Below are 23,394 nucleotides of genomic sequence, written 5' to 3'. Positions count from 1 at the left end.
TCCCCCGGGAAGCCGTCTGGCCCTGGGCTTTTGTTTGTTTGGAGATTTTTAATGACTGTTTCTTTTTTTTTTTTTTTTTAAAGATTTTATTTATTTATTTGACAGACAGAGATCACAAGTGGGCAGAGAGGCAGGGGGAGAGAGAGAGAGAGAAGCAGGCTTCCTGCGGAGCAGGGAGCCCGATGCGGGGCTCGATCCCAGGACCCTGAGATCATGACCCGAGCCGAAGGCAGCAGCCCAAACCACTGAGCCACCCAGGCGCCCCTTAATGACTGTTTCAATCTCCTTACTGGTTATGGGTCTGTTCAGGCTTTCTATTTCTTCCTGGTTCAGTTGTGGTAGTTTATATGTTTCTAGGAATGCATCCATTTCTTCCAGATTGTCAAATTTATTGCCGTAGAGTTGCTCATAGTATGTTCTTATAATAGTTTGTATTTCTTTGGTGTTAGTTGTGATCTCTCCTCTTTCATTCATGATTTTATTTATTTGGGTCCTTTCTCTTTTCTTTTTGATAAGTCGGGCCAGGGGTTTATCAATTTTATTAATTCTTTCAAAGAACCAGCTCCTAGTTTCGTTGATTTGTTCTATTGTTTTTTTGGTTTCTATTTCATTGATTTCTGCTCTGATCTTTATGATTTCTCTTCTCCTGCTGGGCTTAGGGTTTCTTTCTTGTTCTTTCTCCAGCTCCTTTAGGTGTAGGGTTAGGTTGTGTACCTGAGACCTTTCTTGTTTCTTGAGAAAGGCTTGTACCGCTATATATTTTCCTCTCAGGACTGCCTTTGTTGTGTCCCACAGATTTTGAACCGTTGTATTTTCATTATCATTTGTTTCCATGATTTTTTTCAATTCTTCTTTAATTTCCCGGTTGACCCATTCATTCTTTAGAAGGATACTGTTTAGTCTCCATGTATTTGGGTTCTTACCAAACTTCCTTTTGGGATTGAGTTCTAGCTTTAGAGCATTGTGGTCTGAAAATATGCAGGGAATGATCCCAATCTTTTGATACCGGTTGAGTCCTGATTTAGGACCGAGGATGTGATCTATTCTGGAGAATGTTCCATGTGCACTAGAGAAGAATGTGTATTCTGTTGCTTTGGGATGAAATGTTCTGAATATATCTGTGATGTCCATCTGGTCCAGTGTGTCGTTTAAGGCCTTTATTTCCTTGCTGATCTTTTGCTTGGATGACCTGTCCATTTCAGTGAGGGGAGTGTTAAAGTCCCCTACTATTATTGTATTATTGTTGATGTGTTTCTTTGATTTTGTTATTAATTGGTTTATATAGTTGGCTGCTCCCACGTCGGGGGCATAGATATTTAAAATTGTTAAATCTTCTTGTTGGACAGACCCTTTGAGTATGATATAGTGTCCTTCCTCATCTCTTATTATAGTCTTTGGCTTAAAATCTAATTGATCTGATATAAGGAGTGCCACTCCTGCTTTCTTCTGATGTCCATTAGCATGGTAAATTCTTTTCCACCCCCTCACTTTAAATCTGGAGGTGTCTTCAGGCTTAAAATGAGTTTCTTGGAGGCAACATATAGATGGGTTTTGTTTTTTTATCCATTCTGATACCCTGTGTCTTTTGACAGGGGCATTTAGCCCATTCACATTCAGGGTAACTATTGAGAGATATGAATTTAGTGCCATTGTATTGCCTGTAAGATGACTGTTACTGTACTTGGTCTGTTCCTTTCTGATCTACCACTTGTAGGCTCTCTCTTTGCTTAGAGGACCCCTTTCAATATTTCCTGTAGAGCTGGTTTGGTATTTGCAAATTCTTTCAGTTTTTGTTTGTCCTGGAAGCTTTTAATCTCTCCTTCTATTTTCAATGATAGCCTAGCTGGATATAGTATTCTTGGCTGCATGTTTTTCTCATTTAGTGCTCTGAAAATACCATGCCAGCTCTTTCTGGCCTGCCAGGTCTCTGTGGATAAGTCAGCTGCCAATCTAATATTTTTACCATTGTATGTTAAAGACTTCTTTTCCCGGGCTGCTTTCAGGATTTTCTCTTTGTCACTGAGACTTGTAAATTTTACTATTAGGTGACGGGGTGTGGGCCTATTCTTATTGATTTTGAGGGGCGTTCTCTGAACCTCCTGAATTTTGATGCTCGTTCCCTTTGCCATATTGGGGAAATTCTCCCCCATAATTCTCTCCAGTATACCTTCTGCTCCCCTCTCTCTTTCTTCTTCTTCTGGAATCCCAATTATTCTAATGTTGTTTCGTCTTATGTTGTCACTTATCTCTCGAATTCTCCCCTCGTGGTCCAGTAGCTGTTTGTCCCTCTTTTGCTCAGCTTCTTTATTTTCTGTCATTTGGTCTTCTATATCACTAATTCTTTCTTCTGCCTCATTTATCCTAGCAGTGAGAGCCTCCATTTTTGATTGCACCTCATTAATAGCTTTTTTTTTATTTCAACTTGGTTAGATTTTAGTTCTTTTATTTCTCCAGAAAGGGCTTTTATATCTCTGGAGAGGGTTTCTCTAATATCTTCCATGCCTTTTTCGAGCCCAGCTAGAACCTTGAGAATTGTCATTCTGAACTCTAGATCTGACATATTACTGATGTCTGTATTGATTAGGTCCCTAGCCTTCGGTACTGCCTCTTGTTCTTTTTTTTGTGTTGAATTTTTACGTCTTGTCATTTTGTCCAGATAAGAGTAAATGAAGGGGCAAGTAAAATACTAAAAGGGTGGCAACAACCCCAGGAAAATATGCTTTAACCAAATTAGAAGAGATCCTAAATCGTGAGTGGGGAGAAAGGGGATAAAAAGAGGTTCAAAAAGGAAGAAAGAAAAAAAAAGAAAAAAGAAAAGAAAAAAAAAAAGAAAAGAATTTTTAAAAAAAGAAAACACCTAAGAAAAATGTAAAAAAGAAAAAATATATATATTAGATAAACTAGTAAAAAATCGTTAAAAAAGAAAAAGGTAACAGTTAAAAAAAAAAAATTTTACCCGAAGGCGAGAAGAAAAAAAAAAAATGAAAAAGAAAAAATTAAATTAACTGCAAGACTAAAAAAAATCACAGGAAAAAAGCCATGAGTTCCGTGCTTGTCTTTCTCCTCCTCTGGAATTCTGCTGCTCTCCTTGGTATTGAAACCGCACTCCTTGGTAGGTGAACTTGGTCTCGGCTGGATTTCTTGTTGATCTTCTGGGGGAGGGGCCTGTTGTAGTGATTCTCAAGTGTCTTTGCCCCAGGAGGAATTACACCGCCCTTACCCGGGGCTGGTGTGAGTAATCCGCTCGGGTTTGCTTTCAGGAGCTTTTGTTCCCTGAGCGCTTTCCGTAGAGTTCCGGAGGACGGGAATACAAATGGCGGCCTCCTGGTCTCCGGCCCGGAGGAGCCGAGAGCCCAGGGCCCCACTCCTCAGTGCGCCCTCAGAGAACAGCGCCCACTTACTCCCGTATGCCTGACCTCCGGCCGCGCTCCGAGCTCACCGAGCCTGCGACCGGTTCAAGGTAACACCGAGCTGTGAGCTTACTGTCGGCTCTGTCTCTGTAGCCGGCTTTCCCGTTCCGATACCCGGTAGCTCTGCAACACTCAGACACCCCCGATCCTTCTGTGACCCTGCGGGACCTGAGGCCACGCTGACCCCGCGTGGGCTTCGCCCCGGTTTAGCCTCTGGAGCGATGTCCCTCAGCGGAACAGACTTTTAAAAGTCCTGATTTTGTGCGCGGTTGCTCCGCCGCTTGCCGGGAGCCGGCCCCTCCCCCCGGGGTCTATCTTCTTGTCGCTTTGGATTCACTTCTCCGCCAGTCCTACCTTTCAGAAAGTGGTTGTTTTTCTGTTTCCAGAATTGCTGTTCTTCTCTTCGATCTGCCGATGGATTTTCAGGTGTTTGCAATCTTTAGATAAGCTATCTAGCTAATCTCCGGCTAGCTGAAGCAGTCTCAGCTTGCTACTTCTCCGCCATTTTGACTCCCCCCCGGAAATCTATTCTTTGTAAGTCATATATTTCCAAGGAGTTGTGAAGTTATTTGGCAGCAACTATATGCTAGGAATAATGTGATGAGAACAAGAAACGGAGAGATAATATTTTAAGTCAAAATAAAGCTCCTGCAAACTTTAAAATATTTTATGCCATTATTTTCTTATATACCCAAATGGGAGAAAACCTACTATCCTAGGAAATAAAACAGAATTCTGGATCTTGGAATTTTCCTTTGTCTTTTATGAGTTGCAAAATAAACAGACTTCTGAAGAGAGAGTGACTAATCTATTCAACAAATATATATTAGGTACCTACTGTGTTCCAGACACAGTTCTAGTTGGTAAACAAAGCAGAAAAGTCTCTGCTATCTTGGAGCTCATGTTCTGGGAAAAGCAGGGGGGAAGAAAGAAAACAGAAGAATAAAAACCAAGAAAAAAGCCAGGTAGTGATAGGCACTTTGAAAAGAGTAAAACTGGGTTATATGTTGCAGAGACACAGGGAGATTGTTTTATATTTGGTGTTAGAAAATTCTTTTAAACTGAGAAGCCCAGGAAACCATGTCCATAATCCAAGAAAAAGTCTTTTGCTTACATTGCTCTAGTTTGCTCTGTCCTCCTCTGACCTCCTTCTGGCTAAATCCTTAAAGCCACAGCATAGGCCTACATTCTTGGTAAGGCCTTCTGGGATATTCCTGCCAGGAGGAAGAAAGTGCACCTGATTTAACAGCTGCTCTAAGTACTGGACTGAAGAATGATCTGATTGGCCCAGTGCAAGAAGGTTGGAGAGAAGAAGAAACCACAAGTAGAAAGGCTGGGAGAGGAAATTAAGCTAAATATATACTATCTCAAGAATATTCCCAGAAATTACTGTTAAAATTAAACCTCTGCCTACAATGGAATACTGTATAGCAGGGGTTCTCAAAATTTATGGTCTGATGACCCTTTATGCCTTTGAAAATGACTGAGGACTTTAAAGTACTTTTTATGAAGTGGATTATAGCTATTCATGTTTGCTATATTATGACTTAAAACTGAGAAATTTAAAGAATATTTATTATAAATTAATTTTAAAATAACAGCACTAAACACATTGCTTAGTAACATAAGTAACTATTTTTATAAAAGTGACTTTATTGTGCTCCCCAAAACTAGTAAGAACAAGGTGTTGTTGTAAGTTTTGCACTCTTTTTACAGCTGGATTCTCTATTTGATCTATTGCTCTATGTTCTATTTAAAGTATGTGAAGAAAGACTGGCTTCACAAAGGTAGAGAATTTTATTTATTTATTTATTTATTCATTCGTTTGTTCATTCATTTTGTATAAATGTGGATATACTTCTTTGATACTACACTAAAACTTGACAAGCAGTTCCTTAAAGGTTAAGTGTAATGTGAATTCTGGAGCCATATCAATGAACTTTCCATATTCTGTTACATTAAATCCATTGGTCTATCCTGGACTTTGAATTGATCTCTTACCAGCGGTTGAATTATATTATTCATTGGTTATTTGGAAAATATTGGTTCACTGAATTATACAAAGCCTTCAAATGCTTACATATTTCCTTATATATTAAAAATCACACATAGTAGTCTTTAAATGTTGGGAAGCTGTCAAATTCATGGTATTGGACATGCTTTACAAAACTCTAATTTTTGTTTGGAATTTGAAGTTTTGTCATTGATGTCAATTACTGCCCATAGTTTTCCCTGAAGTTAAGGTCTCCTTTCATTTATTTTTGAGAAAATGTTTGTGAAATACCCAAATTTCAATAACTTTAGTTTTCCTGTCAGTCATTCTGTGAATTTGTGTTTCATGACAAAAGTGACTAGTTTAGCTTGTAATTCACATTGCTTTTCCTCATGAGTTTTTTTCATCCATTATACTTTAAGGTGCAGTAGAAGTTTTTCATATATACATTATATCACACAGAATATTAAAAAGACATGTACAAAAGGGCTGAAAGCTAATGAAATTAACAATTTGTTTACTAAGGACATTATTAGATAAAATTGACATTTTTTTTGATAAAACAAATACCATATGATTTCACTCTCATGTAGAATTTAAGAAACGAAACATACAAATATAGGTGGAAAAAAAAAGAAAGGAAAACCAAGAAAAAGACTCAACTACAGAGAACAAAACTGATGTTTTGTGAGGTGAGGGGACCATGGGGCATGGGTTAAATAGGGTTAAGTAGGTGGTAGGGATTAAGGTGCGCCCTTTGATGAGCACCAAGTGTTATATGTAAGTGTTGAATCACCAAATTCTACACTTGAAACTAATATTAAACTGTGTGTTAAGTAACTAGAATTTAAATAGAATCTTGGAAGAAGAAATAAAGCTGTTAGAGAAAAATAGAGCACTTATTGTTACTAAACTTAGTGGGTACTTCACACTTTCATAACTGTGCTTACCTAATTATTTGTTCATGTAGTTATACATACAAATTAGTTATATAAAAATATTTCAACAATTAAATAATCTCAAATATCATGGCTGGTAGTTCATGGTGTTGAGCAATGTTAGAATGATGACTGGTATGGTTTGGTGCCATTGCCTTGATTTATGCTAAAGTACTAGCAATTTTATCTACTTTTGCTTTTGTGTATTTTGTGTATCGATATTGGTACAAATATCGATACAGCAAAAAGGACAAATTATATCTTACCATATTTATGGAGATTGCTTACTTCTGGACCATACTCTGAACTACACTTATGAACCACACTTTGAGAATTACTGTTGGACAAAAATGACAATGGATGACCTATAGCTATCCACAACAATAATGGTTGAATCTCAAAAATATGTCAAGTAAAAGAAGCCAGATCTAAAAATAATACAAGACTTATGGCCCCTCTGTTTATAAAATACAAAAACAGGCAAAGGTTATCTCTGCTATTAGAAATAGGAAGATGGTTGTCCTTAGTAGGGGTGAGTGAGGAGGCAAGAAGTAAGTGTTGCAATATTCTGTTCTTGAGCTAGGCATTGCTCACATGCATATGTTCAGAAAGCTGAATGCTTGTTTTATGCATAGTTTCTGCATGTATATTAAAAATTGCCAAAAGTAAAATGAGAGTCGTTTTCTTATGTTTTATTTCTTACCCTAGTTACTTGAAGGTTCTGAGCTGAGTAATAAAAACCAAGAATGCGTGACTTCTTGCTTTTTAAAACACTAGTATTTTCAGTTGTTTAAAAGATTTTCCCTGGGTTTCAAATTTGAGGCTATCATTTAAGGATGCTACTTGACGTACACTAAGTCTTTGTTTTTGTATGTGTGTGTGTGCTTTTTTTTTGACATTTGGCATTCCATATTCACTTTTTTTTTTGGCACAGTAAACTGTACTTGATTACTTAGTTAATCCTGAAATATTAACCATTTTTCCATATTAATTTTTTTATTGCAAAATACATTGTTAGATGCAAGTTGCCATGGGGTGTCCAACTTCAATGCAGTTTTATACTTTCAGTGGATTGTTGATCTGGAAAAAGATCTTACTGAAGCAGAAGCCACATTTCATGCCTGTGGTCCAGCAGAAGGGGCTGACTGACATGGAAATAATGTAATATACTTTTTCATCCTATGGCATAATGAACTATGCAACTTAAAATATTCTGTTCAAGAGGTAGAATTAGTACCTAAAACTGTTTAAGGTATTTGGCCTTTGCTAAAATATTCTCTTCCCAGAATGTTCTCCCATCTTCTCCATACATTTAAGTCCTCTCCCTCTTTGAAGCTGGGCACGGGCCCTGCCTCACCCACGAAGCCTTTTCCACCATCTGCAACTAGTGGTTACATTCCTTCTTCTGAACTTAGCACTCCATATGTTGCCTATTTTCCAGTTTATTTTGTCATTGATTCAATATATATTTGTATATTTGTCTAACTCCTACGTTGTCCTAGGTTTAGGATCTAATGACAAATGGCTTAAACCAGCTGACGAGAAAAGCCAGTTAAAATAGCATGCAGGACAAAGAGAGATGGAGAGGAGAAGGGAGTTGAGGGAAATTGGAAGGGGAGGTGAACCATGAGAGACTATGGACTCTGATAAACAATCTGAGGGTTTTGAAGGGGTGGTGGTGGGAGGTTGGGGGAAGCAGGTGGTGGGTATTAGGGCACGGATTGCATGGAGCACTGGGTGTGGTGCAAAAACAATGAATTCTGTTACACTGAAAAGAAATTTAAAAAAACCAAAATTTAAAAAACCCTTATTTCAATCCAGTCTGCTAAGTGTAACACTAGAGATAAGCACAGGAGGCTGGGCAAAACACAGGCAAGGCACTGGCTCGAGCAGTTTTCAGGTGGAATTTAAAGTGATTCTGTGGCAGGTCTTGTTTTTGAACTCTTAGTTTCTTCCAGTGGAAGTTGGAGATAACAGGTGTTCCGATCTTAAGGCCATTGTAAATGAAGGAATAAATGAAAAAATGTGTGTAGAGCACATAATTTATGCCTGGCACAGGATAAGTGCTCAGTGAAAATGAGATATTGTCACATTTATCATATTTTTTAAAATTTTTTTATTTTTTATAAACATATAATATATTTTTATCCCCAGGGGTACAGGTCTGTGAATCACCAGGTTTACACACTTCACAGCACTCACCATAGCACATTCCCTCCCCAGTGTCCATAACCCCACCCTCGTCTCCCAACACCCCTCCCCCAGCAACCCTCAGTTTGTTTTGTGAGATTAAGAGTCACTTATGGTTTGTCTCCCTCCCAATCCCATCTTGTTTCATTTATTCTTCTCCTACCCCCTTAACCCCCCATGTTGCATCTCCAGTTCCTCATATCAGGGAGATCATATGATAGTTGTCTTTCTCTGCTTGACTTATTTCGCTGAGCTTGATACCCTCTAGTTCCATCCACGTCATCGCAAATGGCAAGATTTCATTTCTTTTGATGGCTGCATAGTATTCCATTGTGTATATATACCACATCTTCTTGATCCATTCATCTGTTGATGGACATCTAGGTTCTTTCCATAATTTGGCTATTGTGGACATTGCTGCTATAAACATTCAGGTGCATGTGCCCCTTTGGATCACTACGTTTGTATCTTTAGGGTAAATACCCAGTAGTGCAATTGCTGGGTCATAGGGAAGCTCTATTTTCAACATTTTGAGGAATCTCCATGCTGTTTTCCAGAGTGGTTGCACTAGCTTGCATTCCTACCAACAGTGTAGGAGGGTTCCCCTTTCTCTGCATCCTCACCAGCATCTGTCATTTCCTGACTTGTTAATTTTAGCCATTCTGACTGGTGTAAGGTGATATCTCATTGTGGTTTTGATTTGTACTTCCCTGATGCCGAATGATATGGAGCACTTTTTCATGTGTCTGTTGGCCATCTGGATGTCTTCTTTGCAGAAATGTCTGTTCATGTCCTCTGCCCATTTCTTGATTGGATTTTTGTTCTTTGGGTGTTGAGTCTGCTAAGTTTTTTATAGATTTTGGACACTAGCCCTTTATCTGATATGTCATTTGCAAATATCTTCTCCCATTCTGTCAGTTGTCTTTTGGTTTTGTTAACCGTTAACTTTGCTGTGCAAAAGCTTTTGATCTTGATAAAATCCCAATAGTTCATTTTTGCCCTTGCTTCCCTTGCCTTTGGCGATGTTCCTAGGAAGATGTTGCTGCGGCTAAGGTCAAAGAGGTTGCTGCCTGTGTTCTCCTCAAGGATTCTGATGGATTCCTTTTTCACATTGAGGTCCTTCATCCATTTTGAGTCTATTTTCGTGTGTGGTGTAAGGAAATGGTCCAATTTTATTTTTCTGCATGTGGCTGTCCAATTTTCCCAGCCCCATTTATTGAAGATGCTGTCTTTTTTCCATTGGACATTCTTTCCTGCTCTGTCAAAGATTAGTTGACCATAGATTTGAGGGTCTATTTCTATTCTGTTCCATTGATCTATGTGTCATGAAAGAAATTGAGGAAGACACAAAGAAATGGAAAAATGTTCCATGCTCCTGGATTGGAAGAACAAATATTGCGAAAATGTCTATGCTACCTAAAGCAATCTACACATTTAATGCAATTCCTATCAAAGTACTATCCATCTTTTTCAAAGAAATGGAACAAATAATCCTAAAATTTATATGGAACTAGAAAAGACCTCGAATAGCCAAAGGAATATTGAAAAAGAAAGCCAAAGTTGGTGGCATCACAATTCTGGACTTCAAGCTCTATTACAAAGCTTTCATCATCAAGACAGCATGGTACTGGCACAAAAACAGGCACATAGATCAATGGAACAGAATATCATATTTTTAAGTGTATATAATGTCATGGCCCATGTGGTTAATGGTTTGAGCTATATCACAACAGCAAACATGTAATATCAATTTAAATAAAAATTTTAAATTGCATTTCTTGCACTCATAAAGGGAAAGGATTTTCCTCAAGAAAATCTTTTATTCTTTTCCTCTATCTACTTATATTGCACACTCAGGAACTGGGCCTATACCTTTCTTTTAAAGAGTCTTTATTCAAAACTCTTTGGTGCTTCTCATCCATGCTGTCCCTGTGTCATGGCCCAAAAGTAGCCATTGGATAAGTAGAGAATCATTTGGGAGTGGGTGGGGAAGATAAATAGGGGCTTGCCTAGGTTAGTCACTGTATATGGTAGCCTCTCTAAATGTTTTTGCTTGATTGAGACTGGTTTCTTCTAGCTACATATTCTAATGTCTATTATCCTAATGGGATGGGAGGAGAGCAAGTGGGTTAATTCTTAAAATTAGTAGCTATCAACCAGAGTTGTAAGTCCTCCTGTCAGCTTTAGTTATTCTTTATCACCAATCCAGTTTCCTCTTTTTTTTTTTTTTAAAGATTTTATTTATTTATTCGACAGAGAGAGATCACAACTAGGGAGAGAAGCAGGCAGAGAGAGAGGAGGAAGCAGACGTCCTGCAGAGCAGAGAGCCCGATGTGGGGCTTGATCCCAGGACCCCGGGATCATGACCCGAGCCGAAGGCAGAGGCTTAACCCACTGAGCCACCCAGGCGCCCCCAGTTTCCTCTTAATGATTGTTTCTATACAACATGAACAGATGCGCGATCTCAGAGAATCTTCTCATCTCACTATGACCATGTCCCCTAAAGCCTTTCCTAAGGAAACTCACCAGAGAGATGTATGCTTAGTTTATTCCTGAGAGAATGGAGTTAGGCATCACAATATATACTTTGCCAGGCCATTTATAACCCACTTTTAAGAATTGTTACCTATAACCCCTTTTTAAGATGTATGTTGTTAGGAAACAGAGAGGGTTGGGGGAAGTTGGTGGGAGGGGTAGCAGAAGCAGGGGAGGTAGGTAGATTAGATTATATATAATTAATATAAATTAATTATTTAATAGAAGAGGGAAAAGACAATGAAACTATTTATTGTGTATCTACTGCATGTCAGGGACTGTATAGGCACTTTATATGTGTGTTCTCTTTTTTAATCTTCAGTACAAACCTTTGAGGTAAGTACTACACCCATTTCATAGATCAGGAAACTAAGGACTGTAGAAATACTAAATAATTTATCCAAGGTTATATAGGTAGTAAGTGACACTGCCTAGGCAATGTCAACAACACGAAAGCTGTTGGCATGACTAACAAAAATTGATATCAATAAAATCCTTATCACTCCCTGAATCCACTGAAGACCCTGCTCAGTATCCTGGCAGGGGGCTGTTAGAATCTGTTCTAGAGTCATTCTAGAATCGGTTCTAGAGTCATTTTAGTGTCTGGCTGACGCCATGTTTGTTGCCTAATGAATAATTTTCTCTCCTTTTCATTTTGTGCTCTTAGAGCCTGTCTCTCCTTCAAAGGCTGAAAATGTTAAATACTGGTCCTCCTTTTTTCCTTTGTTGCTATGACATGGGCCTGTGACTCATTCCTTGCTAATAATACCTGAAGAGAAGTTTGCTCAAAGACTTCTGAAAAGGACTTGCTTCCTTATTACACGCATATGTAGAAGAAGTCTCTATCCTTACTCTCTCCTTACTGCTTTGGACTTTCCTTTGTGAAGAGGTGATGTTTGGAGCTGTGGCAGCCATCTTTTGACCATAGAATTTCCTCATGCTTTTTTTTTTTTTTTTTTTAAGGATTTTATTTATTTATTTGACAGACAGAGATCACAAGTAGGCAGAGAGCCAGGCAGAGAGAGAGGAGGAAGCAGGCTCCCCACTGAGCGAAGAGTCTGATGTGGGGCTCGATGTGGGGCTCGATCCCAGGACACTGGGATCATGACCTGAGCTGAAGGCAAGGGCTTTAACCCACTGAGCCACCCAGGCACCCCTCCTCATGCTTTTTATTCTCATGTGGTAAAAACTACCCTCAGGCATAAAAGAACTTTCCTATAATTAATTATTTTTTATTGATCTATGTAGAACATGGTATATAAATGTTAAAATGATCATGGTAAAAAAAATTTTTATGCAAACATTTTTGAGGAGGAAGGGGGACCTCTAAGATTGTCTTGATTATCAGTCCTCCATTTTACAGAAAAAAGGAACAGTTAAAGAAACAAGAACAGTTAAAGGTCTTTTCCAAAGATATAGAATTGATTAGTCACAGAGTCTGGACTAAAACCTGTCTTCTCCCCTATCCAATGTTCATTTCACAAGATATTTCTTAATGAATAAAACATAACTTAGATATAACTAAGCCATTGAAAATATTTGTGATTAGTAAGTGACCATCTGAAATGATTCAATTTGTTTAGTTCATTTTGTTTCTAAATAGTTCTGAGCTTAGTTGGTTATTAAGTGAGATCATCTGACATTCTTTTTTTCTGAGATTTTTCCTTGAATTTAATAAAGTATTTCAGATAAAATTACCACAATTTCAGTTATTTTTCAGCAGCAAAACCCAACGTGCTTTGTCTGATGCCCTTGTTCAGAGAAAGAAGAGGTGTGTCACTTCTTAGTACCATTGTTTATGATCACATGCTTCACTAAAGGAGATTACAATTAGTTTCATTCACAGCATGTATTTTCAGTGCTAAATTAAGTAGTATCAGCTTATTATGGATGACATGAAGAACACCATGTCCTCTCCAGCCTGTGGTTTGATTTGTATCCCCAAGAAAATATGTCGTCTTCACAGGGGGCATGGGTCTGCAGACACTTTGATTCTGGACATTGGAATTCTATCCTCCAGAACTATGAGAGAATAAATTTTTGTTTTTTTAAGTCACCAAATCTGTGGTGATCTGTTATGGCAGCAACAGGATACAAATTCACCTTCTCAGATGACACATGATGACAAAATAGTTGCCAGAGCTGTTTTCAAGTTTCAAGTAGATTGAAAAAGAGAGGATTTGTTATTTTGACTTCCATACATACAGCTGACTTCACTATTAAGTGGCCACATTGGCTCACAGGTTCCCACCTGATTCAGTTGAGATGCACTGGGAACTAGGTATTCTATTTGGCCTGATCTGAGTCATGCATTCTGACCCCTATATTCAGGGGTGAAGGCCTACCCAGGCACATGGACTGAGAGTTGGTACAACCTAGTTTCCCAAAGCAACTTCACCAGCTCTGGTCCCAAACCAGCAAGTATCCACCATAAGATCCTCATCAGAGTTTTGTCATGCCACCCCCTTTCCAGTCCTTACTACTTGGTTATAGAGCATTTAATCAAAATACAACACTATAGTTAGCTATTTTATTTTGTTTTTAACATGATGTCTTTTCTAAGAAGAGAAATTCCTGCAGGAATAGTCTACATGAATATTATGTAGCATAATATGTAGAATGAAAATTCTACATGAGAGTGAGATCATATGGTATTTGTTTTTCTCTGCCTGACTTATTTTGCTTAGCATAATACTCTTTAGCTACATCCATGTTTTTGCAAATGGCAATGTTTCATTATTTTTTTTTTACTTTTAATTTTTTATTTTTTATAAACATATATTTTTATCCCCAGGGGTACAGGTCTGTTTCATTATTTTAATGGTTGAATAATGTTCCATTTTATACATATATATATAATGTATACATATTTATACACACACATACATGTTTTCAGTTGGTGCCCCAATTATACATAATATTTTCTTGTTGGAATTGTTGAATTTAATGTTAAATAAATAAATATGAGTAAATTATAACATTGTAGTGAAAATTAACTCACTGTAGTTGCAGAGTTAGCCAAGAATACACCTAGAATACAGTCAGGTTCATTCAGTGCAACATAACCTCAGCTCTATAAATATCTTGTCTATAACCTATTCAACTCACAGTACACGTTTTATTTTCTTCCACTTCTTATACCCAATTATCTTTTCATTTACCTACCTCAAGTTGTTCTTGATTTCTGAACAATTGTAGCTAAGCGGTCCTATATCTTTATAGTCCCTATTACTCTGTTTCTGACTTCTAATGTTTGTGTTATAGATGCCTCAGGAACAAATTTATCTTTCAGGACTTCCGAGGCAGTTGTATCAGTGCTATCTAGCATTTAAATGACAACAAACTTGTCCTTGTTGATAAGGGATGGCTGCTGGAATTTCATCTCTCTAGGTATATGAATTTGACATTTATCAAAATTGTTGGCTGATAAATAGGGAATGATTTCTATAAGGGATGCCTCAGATGTAAAAACTAGACCAACATTAGATGAATCACAAAAGACAAAAAAGAATAAAAACTCAATAATAACTCAGAGGAGAAATGGAAAATCAAGTTCCAGATCGATTTGAATTCTATTCTCTCAAGAATTCACTGTAAAAACATGGCTTTTCTTTCACACAGCCAAGTAATCAATACCATTAAGAGCTCAATTTTTTAAATAGTTAATTAAAAGAAAAACTCTCTTTTAACACACTAGTCGACCTGTAGCTATTTTGTGCTCTTTAATTTTAATCTAGTTGTCTATTAACCTGCTTATCCAGAAGTAAAGTTTTCAAAATACTAGGAGAAAGAAAACCAAATTTAAAACCTATCACATATCAGAATAATAATAGGGATAATTTGATATAATTTTATGATATTTGAGATTATTATTGAAATATTTTATAATTAATTTGTATGTATGACTACATGAACAAATAATTAGGTAAGCATTTATGGAAGTGTGAATTTCCACTAAGTTTAATAACCAGAAGTGCTCTATTTTTCTCTAATAGCTTTATTTCTTCTTCCAAGTTTTTATTTAAATTCTAGTTAGTTAACACACAGTTTAATATTAGTTTCAAGTGTAGAATTTAGTGATTCAACACTTACATACAACACTTGGTGCTCATCAAAGGGCACGCCTTAATCCCTACCACCTATTTAACCCTATTTAACCCATGCCCCATGCCCCCCTCACCTCACCTCTGGTAATGTCCCTACTGTTTTCCACAGTGGCTGTACCAGCTTGCATTCCCACTAACAGTGCAAGAGGGTTCTCCCTTCTCCACATCCTCACCAATACCTTTTGTTTCCTGTGTTGTTAATTTCAGCCATTTTGACTGGTGTAAAATGATATCTCATTGTGGTTTTGATTTGTATTTCCCTGATGTTGAGTGATGTTGAGCATCTTTTCATGTGGCTGTTGGCCATCTGTATGTCTTCTTCAGAAAAATATCTATTCATGTCTTCTGCCCATTTTTTAACTGGATTGTTTAAGTGTTGCTGAGTTTGTTCTCTGTAGTTGAGTCTTTTTCTTGGTTTTCCTTTTTTTTTCCCCACCTATATTTGTATGTTTCGTTTCTTAAATTCTACATGAGAGTGAAATCATATGGTACTTGTGTTTCTCTGCCTGACTTATTTTGCTTAGCATAATACTCTCTAGCTCCATCCATGTTTTTGCAAAAGGCAATATTTCATTCTTTTAATGGCTGAATAATATTCTAATATATCTATATATCTATATATCTATATATATATATATATATATCTCACATACATACATTCACATGTATCTCATCTTCTTTCTTTATTCATCAGTCAGTGGATATTTGGGCTCCTTCCGTAATTTGGCTATTGTTGATAATGCTGCTATAAATGTCAGGAGGTATGTGTCCTTCAAATTTGTATTTTTGGACCCTTTGAGTAAATACCTAGTAATGCAATTGCTGGATGTGTAGGCTAGTTCAATTTTAACTTTTTAACGAATGTCCCTACTGTTTTCCACAGTGGCTGTACCAGCTTGCATTCCCACTAACAGTGCAAGAGGGTTCTCCCTTCTCCACATCCTCACCAATACCTTTTGTTTCCTGTGTTGTTAATTTCAGCCATTTTGACTGGTGTAAAATGATATCTCATTGTGGTTTTGATTTGTATTTCCCTGATGTTGAGTGATGTTGAGCATCTTTTCATGTGGCTGTTGGCCATCTGTATGTCTTCTTCAGAAAAATATCTATTCATGTCTTCTGCCCATTTTTTAACTGGATTGTTTAAGTGTTGCTGAGTTTGATTGAGTTCTTTGTTTATTTTGGACACTAACCCTTTATCAGATATGTCATTTGTCAATATCTTCTTCCATTGCACAGGTTGCCTTTTAGTTTTGTTGATTTTTTTCCTTCTCTGTTCAGGAGCTTTTTATTTTGATATAGTCCCTATGGTTTATTTTTGCTCTTATTTCCCTTGCCTCAGGAAATATATCTAGTAAGAAGTTGCTATGGCCGATGTCAAAGATGTTACTCCCTGTGTTATCCTCTAGGATTTTAATGGTTTCCTGTCTATTTAGGTCTTTAATCAATTTTGAATTTATTTTTGTGTATGGTTTAAAAAAGTGGTCCAGTTTCATTCCTTTGCATGTTGCCATCCAATTTTCCCAACATTATTTGTTGAAGAGATTGTCTTGTTTCTATTGGATATTCTTTCCTGCTGTGTTGAGGATTAATTGACCATACAGTTATGGGTTCATTTCTGGGTTTTCTCTTCTGTTTCACTGATTTATGTGTCTATTTTAGTGCCAGTACCATACTGTCTTGATCACTACAGCTTTGTAAGAGCTTTAAGTCTGGAATTCGATACCTCCAGCTTTTCTTTTCTTTTTCAAGATTGCTTTGGCTACTCATGGTCTTTTATGGTTCCATACAAATTTTAAATTGTTTCTTCTAGCTCTGTGAAAAATGGTTGTGATATTTTGATAGGGAGTTCTTTAAATGTGTAGACTGCTTTGGGTAGAATGGACATTTTAATAGTATTTGTTCTTCCAACCCATGAGCATGGAACATCTTTCATTTGTTGATATCATCCTTACTTTCTATATTAATATCTATAATTAATTAATATAGATATAATTAATATCTAAATAATATCTATAATAATATAATGTGTTTCGTAGACTTTGGAGTACAGGTCTTTTATCTCTTTGGTTAGGTTTATTCCTAGGTATCTTATTGTTTTTGGTATAATTGTAAATGGGATAGATTCCTTGATTTCTCCTTCTGCTGCTTCATTATTGGTGTATAGAATGCAAAAGATTTCTGTATGTTTGTTTTGTATCCTGAAACTTTATTGAATTTGTGCATCAGTTCTAGCAGTTTTTTGGTGGAGTCTTTTGGGTTTTCTATATAGAATATCATGTCACTTGCAAATAGTGAAAGTTTAACTTCTTTCTTGCTGATTTGGATGCTTTTTATTTCTTTACTGTTTGATTACTGTGACTAGGACTTCCAACACTATGTTAAATAACATAGTGAGAGTGGACAGCTCTGTCTTGTTCCTGACCATAGAGGAAAAGCCCTCAGTTTTTTCCCATTGAGGAGGTTATTTGTTGTGGGTCTTTTGTATATGGCCTTTATGATGTTGAGGTATGTCCCCTCTAACCCTATTTTGTTGAGGGTTTCTATAATGAATGGAAGTTGTATTTTGTCAAATTCTTTTTTTGCATCTACTGAAATGATCATGTGGTTCTTATAATTCTCTTATTGATGTGATGTATTAAGTTGATTGATTTTTTATTATTAAACCACCCTTGCAATCCAGGAATAAATCCCACTTGATTGTGGCAAATGATTCTTTTAATGTGCTGTTAAATTCTATTTGCTAGTATTATATTAAGGATTTTTGCATCCATGTTCATCAGGGATATTGGCCTGTAGTTCTCTTTTTTAGTGACAACTTTATCTGGTTTTATTATCAGGGTAATGCTGGCTTCATAGAATGAACTTGTTTTGGGGAATAGTTTGAGAAGAATAGGCATTAACTCTTCTTTAAATGTTTGGTCAAATTTGCCAGTGAAGATATCTGCCCCTCGACTTGTTTATTGGGATATTTTTTTATTACTGATTCAATTTCATTGCTGGTTATTGGTCTGTTCAAGTTTTTTATTCCTTCCTGTTTCACTTTTGTTAATTATATGTTTCTAGGAATTTATTAATTTTTTCCAGGTTGTCCAATTTGTTGGCATATAGTTTTTTATAATATTCTTTTATAATTGTATTTCTGTGGTATTGTTTGTTATTTCCCCTCTCTCATTTGTGTTAAAATCATATTATATATGTGGGATAAAATTAAAATGAATCTATTTATAAACATATATGAGGCAGCTGTATCGCCTTTCTGCCATTTCCCAAAAATGCTGTTTGATAAATATTTATTGACTTAGCTTTCCTTCCCTTTTTTTCCCTTCTTCCGTTATACCCCCCATCCTTACTTATTCTGTCTATATTGTTTGGTTAAAAAAAAGATTTATGGAAGCTGCTAATAATACACACACACACACACACACGTACTTATTTTGTATAAAGCAGTGTGTAATATGGGGGGCTTAAGGATAATAATTTGAGTAACAAAATTGTATACCACTTATACTTTACAGCACATGGGGAACACACTAAGTAGTAAGAAATTACCTATAAGTCTAAAAATAAAAGGTGGAAAAAGTCCATGTATGTTGCTGTAGAAGAGGGGAGGGCATTGAGTTTACTTGAAAAACAATGAAAGTAAAATTAGTGGCACTTTTCTGAAAAGTTAATGGCATACCATCTTACTAATGTATATGTAGATAGCTATTTTTTTCCCTCTGTCTAAGGTGATTTTCTAAGGGGTCTGTTGTATTTCTGAGTGTGTGAAAATCTAATAAAAACGGTAGTAGAATGAAACAAACTATTACTTAAATATAGACACAAGGGTGCCTGGGTACCTCAGTCAGTTAGGCCTCTTACTCTTGATTTTGGCTCAGGTCATGATCTTGGGGTCCCAGAATTGAGACCCATGTGGCGCTCCATGCTCAACAGAAAGTCTGCTTGAGGATTCTCTCTCTCCTTCTGCCCCTGCCCCTCCTCTCACTCTTTCTCTCTCAACTAAATAAATGAATAAATAAATAAATATTTTTTAAAAAGATAGATACATAGTTGATAGATATTGATGAGAAATAAGTTGGCTAAGCTAAGAACTCTATACTTAGAGCTGTTCAGTAACATGAACCTATTCAGGGAAATGAAAAAAATTAATTTCCTCTTCCTTCTCTTTCCTCTTCCCTTTCCTCTTTCTTTTTGTTTGAAAATCTGTAGCTCTTCAGTTACTAAATTACTTACTTTAGCAGTCCTTTGAGGAAGGTCAAACTCCTAATGGGGCATTAGATATAGTCACTTCCTGAACAACCTCTATTTTTATCTGCCCTTGGGTATCCTCAACTTCTCAGACAGGGAGAGAATAAAAAAATAGCATGAGTATGGGCATTTATGAACCTTCAGAAATTCTTACCAAAAGGCCTCAACTACCCATTTGTGTACCATGTGGGAAATAGGGAAGTGTGGGAGTCATCTCTTTCCTCTTTATTAACTGGATGTCTTCTCTTAGCCAATTTACCAACCTGCTTGACAGTCCACGAGCAGGAACATCATAACCTTTGTGACAATGAGCAGTAGGGACTCATTAAAACATAATAATCCTTCTGGCAATGACAGATAGAGGGAAAAAATCAAATTTATTTTGGATTTTTAAGAATCTATTTTATTGCAAATAGTAAGTGGTGTTTTCAACTTTTCCAGCTCCTTGTTCTCTAGGTTTAACATTTTCCCCACCCTTTCTTCTGCCCAACAGCCATCTTGGCAACTCCTCCCTGGAATCATTTCCTGTCATGACATTTTTAGAAACCAAAATAACAGCATTTACAATGTAACAGCTAAATATTCCCATAGAATATCTGGCTAAAACAAGCATTTTTGCACAATAGTTTTAAACACACCATTGGATATGTATTCAGACAGAACCTTTTCTGGGTGTTCACAGTTTCTGGCTAACCAGTAGACTGATTGCAGCATTGTTTGTTGTCACTCTGTAATCGCATCTGGCATTCACAGCTGGCAACATTCTGGCTTCCAAGGTTTTCTTGTATAGTGTCTTGTTTTAATTTCAGAATGCACATTTATTCAGTGATGGGGTGTTGTTGTTGTTGTTTTTTATAAGGGGCAGCTTGTATAATTCTCTAAAAAAATGAAGCACAGGTACATGTAATATTACATGGGAGTGTGAGATATAGCAAATGGAATGTGATTTAGACAAATCCAATACTTTTGAATTCTTTGAATTTTTTTTAAAGAAGGTCACTTATGCTTTTTACAGTAGAATTATTTACTTAGCCTTTTACATTGTTAATTTTCTGTTTTAAATTTAGTGCAGCATAAATTCAGAGAGGTGCTAGGGAAAATATTCAAAGTGTCTGCAGACAGTTAGTGTTCTTAAACCACGATGACAAAACCTCAAAAATAGATGCAGCCCTGTCAAAGTTAAATTGAATGACTCAGTGTCTGGACTACTCAGAAGGCTTTTTTCTTTCATTTTTCTTTTCTTTTTCTTTCTTTCTTTCTTTTTTTCCCCCTAGTTAGGGAATGGGAGAGACTTTTCACTTTAGAACTTTGGAATCGTGGATGGAGGAATTTGTTTTGCCTTGTTTTAGAGATGGGACAGAATGCTACCATAGGAAATTTGAATAAAAACTGAAACCTCTTGAAAATATATAGAGTAGAACTCAGGTCACTTATTTTTCATGACATTTTATTTTTGAAAGTTACTCATTAAGCTAGAGCTCTACCTGAAAGATTATTTTATCAACTCTTACATTTATAGACAGAGCCATGAGTCTACCTTGTCTTTTCCCTTTATAGAGGCTGAATAAAGCAGAGAGTTACTTTCCCAGACTCTCTTGTATATAATGGTGTCCATGTGGTCAACTTTGAGCCAACGATATATAACCTGCTGGATAAGGGGTAATCTGCTGGATTGTTTCAGGGAAAAAATCCATTCACTTTTTAGAAGACAAACCAATAAATAAAAATGTTTTTTAGTTACCCTGGCTTCATGTTTTTGAATGGGAGTGTGATGCCTGGAGTTTGGCAGCCATCTTGAGACTGTGAGATGGCAAGACTAAAGATGGAGTGACAATAGAGTAGGAGGATGGAGAGAGCTTGGATCTTTGATACTAGAGCCAACTGCTGTACCAAACTTATATTTCTGTATCAATATCTCTTCTGTCTGTGTGAGACAATTAATTCTTTATTTCTTAAGCCACTTCGGTCAGTCTTTTTGTTACTCAGACCTCTGCACATTCCTAATTATTATACCCTGAGAAATTAATTAATCTGCTTAAATTCATAAAAGAATATAGTAGCATAGTCTTGATTGAAACAGGCCTTCTCATTTCTTGTTTAATATCTTTCCTTACTTCTTTTACCCTGTTCCATCATCAGATAAATCTCTACATGAACAAAAGAATTATTGTCTTGATTAATCCTGTTTTTAATTTGTTGCTCCAAAAATTTTTATTTGTCCTTTAGGTTAGTATCTGTATTTGTAATCCATTTAGCTAAAGGAATTTCCACAAATTTTATAATCCATCTTTCCATAGAAGAGCATGACAATGTTCAGGATTATGGAAGTATTTTTTTTTTTTTTTAGATTTTATTTATTTATTTGACGGAGAGAGAGATCACAAGTAGGCAGAGAGGCAGGCAGAGAGAGGGAGGGAAGCAGGCTCCCTGCCGAGCAGAGAGCCTGATGCGGGGTCCATCCCAGGACCCTGAGATCATGACCTGAGCCGAAGGCAGAGGCATAACCCACTGAGCCATGCAGGTGTCCCAGGAGTATTCATTTTTATATTGAAAGCCTTGATTTTAGAAGAAGTGGTAACTATTCTGAGTCACATTAATACTAAGAGAATTTGCAACATGCTTGCAAAATTGATTGTATTTCTAACCTCAAACTCTTATCCTGGAGATTATTTTAAAGAAAAAGTAGATAAAATTATATCAAAATGGAAAAATATGAGCAAATTTAGTGAAAAATTAAAAGTAAGAATAAAACATTCAGGTAACAATCAAAATATATGGAATTTGGACCAAAGTTATTTGAAAATGAGCTGTGTTCCTGGATCTACAATTATTTTTGTGTAATAAAAAAAGTACCTGATTGGTTTTCTCTATCTTTAAAACAGGAATTTTACATCACCACAGAATTCTGGAGTTGAAAAGACTCAAAAATTTGGGTTATGCATTGCCTAACTTTAAGAGAGGAGCTATGAAACCACTCCATTTAGGTGAGAATGGCTTTTCTTCTAAATATTCTCTATTTCTGTCCAGAATAGAGAATGATCAGGTGTTATGAATAAATATCAAATCTTGTGTTAAAAAGTACTTCTAACTTAGTACATGAAGGATGCCAGATACAAAGGATACTTTGCTCTATTCTCCATCAGGTCTTTAGAAGACATTTTGCTTTCTACTAGTCTGTAAAATGACATTTTACACTTGATTGTCATATTGTGATTGAGTTTCTTTTCCATGAATGATGCCTTCTAGAATACCTTCATGGTATAGTGACTTAGTTTTAAAGTGTCCATTGAAAAAAGAGACATGCTTTCCGTGGCAATAGCAATGGAATAAGAATAATGAAGCTTCAGGAAGCAGAATCCAAATGTTTCATCATGATACCTTCCAAAGTCCAGTAACCATGGTAGTACTATAGGATAATTGCGGATTCTAAATGTATTGAATGTGTAGTGCAATGTATAAGATGGCTCATAATAAGCATTATGCATGATTATTTTGTATTGCGTTTTGAAGGGAAGGAATAGTGTTTCAATATAATGTGGACTGTTTTTCATTCAGGTGATCCATTCATTGAATTAGAAGACATTTCTCTGTTACACAAGTAGGAAATGTGAAGGGGAAAGCTGGATTCAAAATTATTTCTCTGATAAAGTTACTTTGACAGGTCATCAGTAAATTCTTCTTTTATCCTTACCTATGTTCCTTCTATTATTAAAAATAGTATTTTTACTAAAAATAGTATTTTAAAATAGTATTTCTTCCCACCTGGACATGAATAGTTGATTAATGATTTTTGGTATTTGGCCATTGGGACTGAGACGTGGCCAGCATCACTAGAGTGCCAGGGACAGTGACAAAGCAGATAATTTCTTTTGTTCAGACATAATTCTTTATCATCTGAAGAATAATAAACCTCCCATTTTCACAGTGACAAATGAATGGTCAAACCTGCTTGGGTCCAAGCCTGTACTTCT

The 23,394-nt window shown here is 36.4% G+C and overlaps 1 long non-coding RNA gene across 1 annotated transcript in view; it reads left to right on the top strand.

The window, feature by feature from the left end:
• Nucleotides 1-23,394, top strand: part of LOC309861210 — a 309,191-nt gene that overhangs the window by 258,524 nt on the left and 27,273 nt on the right. The window contains exon 10 of the long non-coding RNA XR_014309815.1: nucleotides 22,306-22,407. This is a non-coding gene — a long non-coding RNA (uncharacterized lncRNA). The remainder of the gene's footprint in view (nucleotides 1-22,305; nucleotides 22,408-23,394) is intronic.

Source organism: Mustela nivalis, assembly GCF_964662115.1.
Source record: "Mustela nivalis genome assembly, chromosome: 3".
Classification (NCBI taxonomy): domain Eukaryota; kingdom Metazoa; phylum Chordata; class Mammalia; order Carnivora; family Mustelidae; genus Mustela; species Mustela nivalis.
Note: the sequence above shows the minus strand (reverse complement) of the source record. Positions and strands in the feature narration are given on the sequence as shown.